The following is a 7,123-nucleotide window of genomic DNA, read 5'->3' as shown; positions in this document are numbered from 1 at the left end:
TATTCCCCTTGCCCTGCAGTACCCCAACACACACATTTGTAAGAAACACAAAAGTCTGGTCAGTTTGTATGTGGGTTGAGTTGCGTATGTTGTGTTACTGTAAGAAACTTACTTGGCCTATGTCTATAATAACAAAGAGTTGAATCTTTGGTTGTTGATGAAGACTTCCTTTACTTTTGATTAGGATGCTGGAGGCCTGTAAGCATGGAAACTCAAGATCCCAGCTTTGAGCTACCATGTGAATAGAGCTTACAACCGTACTGCCAGCTAAATGCCTGTGAGGGAACGATCCACGTGCTAGATATTTTTTAACCTATCAAAATGGCTAAAATTAAAAAGACTACCAATACCAAGTATTGGCAAGAATCTAGGGAAACAAGAACTCTCTTACATTGCTGGTGGGAATGTAAAATGGTATGGCCATGTTGGAAACAGGCTGGCAGTTTCTTAAAAAATTAAACTTACACTTCCCATATGACTCAGCAAATCCATTCCTGGATATCTATCCAAGGGAAATAAAAATATATATCCACACAAAGATTTGTATGCAAATATTCATAGCGTCATTATTCATAATAGCCAAAGTCTGGAAACAACACAATGTCCATCAACTGCTAAATGGATAAACAAAATATTGTGTTTCCGTACAATAGAACACTACTCAGTAATAAAAGGAATGACTTACTGATACATGTAACAACATGAATTAATCTCAAAAACATCATGCTAAGTGAAAGGAGACAGATATAAGATAACATGTGCATACAGTTCCATTCATATAAAATCTCTAACAAAAGCAAAATTATGCAGCAATATAAAACAGATTGAAGGGCTGGGGTGTGAGAAGGAATGAACTGCAAAAGGGAATGAGGGAACTTTTTGGGGATGTTGAAAGTATTCCAAATTTTAATTGTGGTGATGGTTACATAACTGTATAAATTTGCTAAAACTCATATAACTGTACACTTTAAATGGATGAATGTCAAGGTATATAAATTATACTTCAATAAAGCTATAAAACAGAAGTGTTGAGTATTTTTAAGTTCAGTTATATTTTTCTTTAAAAATGTATATGTTTATTTTAGAATGTGTGAAAGGTATAAAAATGAAAAATAAAAACCTTAATCCCGCCTGCCAGAGATAACTACCACTAAGGTTCTTTAATGAGTTAATATTGAAAACACTGTTATACCGTGATAGTTTTCACCTAACGTTACCTCCTGAGCATTTTACCATTTTAAATTAGTCAAACATATGACATTTGGTGGCTATATAATATCACATTATGTGTGCTATGGTAGTAGATTTACCAATTCCCCTTTAGTAGACATTTAGATATTTACAATTTTTATTCTTATGAAGCTAAATTCTGAAAGTGTAAATAAGGTCCAAAGTTTATGGATGATTTTTGAGGTGCTTGATAAATACATATTTCTAAATTGCTTTTCAGAAATATTTCATAATCAGTGTAAGAGAGTGACCATAGCACCGTTACTTGGCAGCACTATTGTTTTCTTTCTTTATATATTTAAATATTTTTAATTAGTTGTATTTCTGGTGAGATTAATTCTTTCTAAGGTACTACCGTGGTCACTGGGGCTGTTTACACATATTCCAGTTCATCTCCCTTTGGAAATACAACAGGTTTGGACTCTTCTCTCCTTTTGAAATTATGCTTGACCATGGGACTTGCTTTGCCTAATGAAATATTAATAAAGTGACATGTCACTTCTGGCCCAAAACTTTAGGAGCCAGTGCACAATTTTCCACATTTCCCTATTTCCTGCCTATATGATGATGAGTGTGTGAATTGAGATGGAGCTTCTGCCAGCCTCGGGCCCTAAGAGACCTGGATGACCTTGGCTCCCCAGTCAACCCACACTGGGAGGTAGCATGAGTAAGAAATAAACCTTATTGCATCACTGAAATTCAGGGCTGGTTGTCACTGAAGCATAATTGAGATTATCCTGACTGATATGATTCCATGTATTTTTGTATAACAATATGGCGAAAAATTGATCAATGGCCTTTCACTTCAGGAAAATGCATAAATTGATATGAGGACTGTGTGATTCCGAGACAAAGGGAAAACATGTGTCTTCATAGCCAATGATTTTTCAATTTAAAAATAATATTGTAGTGCTTGCTTCAGCACCACATATACTAAAATTGGAATGACACAGAGAAGATTAGCATGGTCCCTGTGCAAGGATGACATGCAAATTCATGAAGCATTCCATATTTTTTTTAAAAAGAAAATAATATTGTAATGTATTTCTACAAGTAAAGTGAAGAAAGGAAATTATATGATTCATACGAATAAAGTAAACCATGAGTTTTGTGAAAATGGCACCAAAAATTCAGAAAGAAAGGGGAAAAGTCAACTGAGACTCTAGGTTGATTTGTTCTTGTTTTGTTTTGTGTCCTTCTACTGGTGTTACCCAGACAACACTGTATGAAATGTGGCTGAACAGGTGCAACCTTGCACTGCTGTGATAAGAAAAGGTATTTAGAAGTGTTACACAAGACATGTTATGACAATCCAGCTTCTGCCAATGAATGGAGCATTTTGTGTTTGGATCCCAAAGAAGAAGTTAGTCTTCTTGTCAAAGGAAAGAAACTAAATTATCCTTCCCAAGGCCACACATAGGCAGAAACACATACAGGATGCAGAAGGTCAGGTAGAACCACAATGGAAGGGAAACAGAGGCTCAACAAGGAGATAACATTTTGTCAATCATATTTGTGGACAGACCAGAAATATTCTAGCATAGGGATTAAGGACCCCAAAGAAGTGACTTCTCAGAACAAGTGGGCTTAAGATTTGGGGCCAGAATCTAAACAGAATCTACGGAACTTGTACAATGCAAGGAGAAAAATACCAAATGTCTAAGCAATCTCACCTTTAAAAATGATAACAGAACTCTCTCCTAAATAGTATTCTTTGTTGGTATACATAAAATGTTATGTGTATATACACATTACATAAATGTTACATGTATATACACATATACATAAATGTTACGTGTATATACACATATACATAAATGTTACGTGTATATACCCATATACATAAATGTTACACGTATACATAAATGTTATGTGTATATACACATATACACACATGTAAGTAGTAGTTAAAGTACAATCATTCTCAAAAATTATTTTGCCTTCTTCGAAAAGTCTCAAGCTTCAGAACTCCTGTGGGTATTGTTATATAGAGATACAAAAGATATCTTGGTAGTTCCTTTATGTGACCACTATCGTCAAGTTTCTGGTGCCCAGAATGGCATAAACACACACATGCGCATCATCTCTATGTCCTCACATCTGTCTAAACAATGCACCACTTTGTGCTATTTTTATGCAGGTAAAGAGCTATGGCTAAAGCATGAGTGATTTGTTCCTTTACTACCGAAATATTTATAGCAGGCTTGATGTGACTTATGTAGAAGAAAATTAAATAGCAAACAAATTGTGGCCGGGCACGGTGGCTCACGCCTGTAATCCCAGCACTTTGGGTGGCTGAGGTGGGTGAATCACAAGGTCAGGAGTTTAAGAGCAGCCTGGCCAACACAGTGAATCCCCGTCTCTACTAAAAACACAAAAAATTGGCTGGCCATAATGGCAGGTGCCTATAATCCCAGCTACTCGGGAGGCTGAGGCAGGAGAATCGCTTGAACCCAGGAGGCAGAGGTTGCAATGAGCCGAGATCACGCCACTGCACTCCAGCCCTGGCGACAGAGTGAGACTCTGTCTCAAAAAAAAGAAAGAAAGAAAGAAAGAAAAATTGTAGCAGAATTACAGTTAGAAATAAGTAATAGACTTAGGTTACAAAATTTAAAAATCAGCAAATACAAATTTTACATTTGGGAGAATTATTGGAAAAAAATCTGTGTCCAGATTTTAAACTTTGGTTTCAAAGCCATTTTAATGAGAACATTAAAAGGGAATTTTTACTTTTTGAAAACAAGAGTATTAGATTACTTATTCACCAAATTTTATATAATCATAGAACATCTATTAGGCAGTACAATTGAGTGCAAAGGAAAAAGAACTGTAGCTCTACTTCTGCTGGAGAATACAATAAAGAAACGAGAAAGCATGTTCATTTTCTTCTCCTATACGTATGTTAGTAAAATAAGACTAATATCTATATCTATAGGTCCTGGGAACTGATTTTGAAGGTATGCCTTAATAATAATAGCTAATCTTTATTGAGAATCTACTATGTGGCAGTCAATTTACATGTGTTACCTTCATCTTCACAAAAACCTGGTCAAGTCAGCTGTGGTAGACCCAATTAATGGTGGTCCCCAGTTAATAACGCCTTCTAGTATTACACCCTCTCCTACACTGACCGTGGGCCTGGCCATCTTATTTGTTTTATCCTATGGGACATTAACAGCATGATACAAGTAGAGGCTGAATAAGTGCTTGAACATTGGATCTGTCTTCTCAAGATCTGGCTGTTGCCATATAAAAAGCTCAGGCTAAATTACTAAATCATGAGAGGTCACCTGGAGAGAGGCTCTGGAGAGTGACAAGCCATCTTGGACATTCCAGCCCCAGCCAAGCTCTCAGCTGATTATTGTTGAATAAGAGACCCAAGCAAAGCCAGCAGAACCACTCAGCTAAACCCCAACCAACAGAATAATTTTAAAGTAAATCATTAGGCAAGGTATGGTGGCTCAAGCCTGTAATCCCAACACTTTGGGAGGCCAAAGTGGGCGGATTGCTTGAGGCTAGGAGTTCGAGACCAGCCTGGGTAACATGGTGAACCCCATCTCTAAAAAAAAAAAACTAAAAATTAGCTGGGCATGGTGGTATGCACCTGTAGTCCCAGTTACTTGGGAGACTGAGGTGGGAGGATGGCTTGAGCCTGGGAGGTAGAGGTTGCAGTGAGCCAAGATTGTGCCACTGCACTCCAGCCTGGGCAACAAAGTGAGACCCTGTCTTAAAAATAAATAAATAAATGATAAAAGTAATAGGTCATTTTTGTTTTAAGCCACTATACTTTGGTGCGGTTTGTTACATAGCAATAGATAACTGAAATATGACTAATATAATTTACAATTGATGTATATGTTAATTGTGAGCCAGAGGTTAAATACATAGTCAAAGTCTTATAAAAAGATTGTAATTCTGGGCTGGGCGTAGGGGCTCACACCTGTAATCCCAGCACTTTGGGATGCTGAGGCAGGCGGATCATGAGGTCAGGATTTCGAGACCAGCCTGGCCAATACGGTAAAACCCCATCTCTACTAAAAATACAAAAAAAAATTAGCCAGGCATGGTGGCACACACCTGCAGTCCCAGCTGTATGGCAGGCTGAGGCAGGACAATCGCTTGAATCCCAGAGGTGGAGGTTGCAGTGAGCTGAGATCACGCCACTGACTCCAGCCTGGGCAACAGAGAAGACTCTGTCTCAAAAAAAAAAAAACTAAAAAGAAAAAGATTGTAATTCCAAATGTACCACACAAAATCCCATGTTCTTTTCACTACACTTTCCTAAATTCCAGGCTTATATATCCAAACTGCTTATTTGACATATCTCCTTGGTTCTCTAATAGGCATTTCAAACATAACAGGCCCCAAACCAAACTCTTGAGCCCTTCTTTCCAAATTTGCTCTTCTCTCTGGGTTCCTTACCTCAGTAAACAGCACCAGCACCCATCTAGTTGCCTACTTGTTCAGGAAAAAAAAAAAACAAAAACCTAGGCTGGGCACGGTGGCTCACACCTGTAATCTCAGCACACTTTGGGAGGCCAAGGTGGGCGGATCACTTGAGGCCAGGAGTTTGAGACCAGCCAGGAGTTTGAGACCAGACACGGTGAAACCCCGTCTCTACTAAAAATACAAAAATTAGCTAGGCATGGTGGTGCATGCCTGTAATCCCAGCTACTTGGAAGGCTGAGGCATGAGAATTGCTTGAACCTGGAGGCTGAGGTTGCAATGAGCCAAAATCATGCCACTGAACTCCAGCCTAGGCAACAGAGTGAGACTCTAATTCAAAAAACAAACAAACAAAAAAGCCCTGGAAGTATCATTGACTTATCTCTTTTACTCACACCCCCTCAACCAATCTATCAGGAAATCCTGTCAACAATAAGCTCAAACACACCTTTGAATCTTACCTCTACTGTTCATTCCCTTCTCCTCAACCACCCTAGTTCAAGCCATGATCACGCCCAACTTGGATGACCACAATAGCATATGGGGAAGAGAAAAAAGGGGAAAAAAAATGGCACTATAGAGAGCATGGAGGGTAAAGGGACAATAGAAAAATACTTTCTGATTCAACAGTTCTTGTTGTCACTGCCATCCCCAGCACCAGACCAAATGGAGGGATGTTCTACAAAGTACCTTGGCAGTACTCTTCAAATGGTGGCTATCTTCAGAGAAATGAGTCTGGAATCTGGCAGAACGAGGGGAATGTTTTCTCTCTTTACTTCTCTGCCACAGCTTTATTCATTTCTAGAAAAGCATAGTGAATGGGTGTTTGTGCATCTCATGCCCTATAATCAATTAGAAAATAAGGTTCTACATGTGATTTTGGGGAGATTACAACTGGAGGAGAATAAGATCTGGAGCAAGCTTGATCCCTTCCTCTGTACACCAAAATGCTGCTTTGTATTTTGGTGGTTTACTCCTCAAGAGAGAAGATGTGGGCAGGAGAAGGTTAATTGAGTAAGCAAAACCATGGCTTCTAATAGAGAATGTTCAAAAAAAAAGCACCAAGATGTGTTAGCCCAATAAATAATTCACTGGACTGCCTATTCACAGACTAATAGAAAAATATTACGGAATACCTACATGTCAATCAGTCTGCAGTTAGTTAAATAAACACTCTATGTAGATGTCACCTGTAAAACCCAGATTTATACATTCATTGTATGTTTTACCCAGGCAAAAGCATAATATCTAGTAACTTGACTTCAAAAACTATTAACATCTCATGCCCTTGAAAAGGTTATCTGACATCTTGTAGGCCAGATCCAGGGTTGAATAGACATGTCCCCTGCCACTGAGCTTACAATAGCCAAACATTCAAATGACACTCTAGTTACATTTGCTGCCCTTACAGAGAAACATTGAGAGTTGTGATCCTTCCGGGTCTGCT

At 38.4% G+C, this 7,123-nt stretch overlaps 1 non-coding gene across 1 annotated transcript; it reads left to right on the top strand.

Moving 5' to 3' along the window:
* The first annotated feature begins 2,139 nt into the window (after positions 1–2,139).
* LOC112132790 (U6 spliceosomal RNA) lies at positions 2,140–2,246 on the top strand. Its single transcript, XR_002914512.1, has one exon. It is a non-coding gene; the product is annotated as a U6 spliceosomal RNA (small nuclear RNA).
* Positions 2,247–7,123: the final 4,877 nt, after the last annotated feature.

This window comes from Pongo abelii, chromosome 2 (genome assembly GCF_028885655.2).
Source record: "Pongo abelii isolate AG06213 chromosome 2, NHGRI_mPonAbe1-v2.0_pri, whole genome shotgun sequence".
In the NCBI taxonomy this organism is placed as follows: Eukaryota; Metazoa; Chordata; class Mammalia; order Primates; family Hominidae; genus Pongo; species Pongo abelii.
Note: the sequence above shows the minus strand (reverse complement) of the source record. Positions and strands in the feature narration are given on the sequence as shown.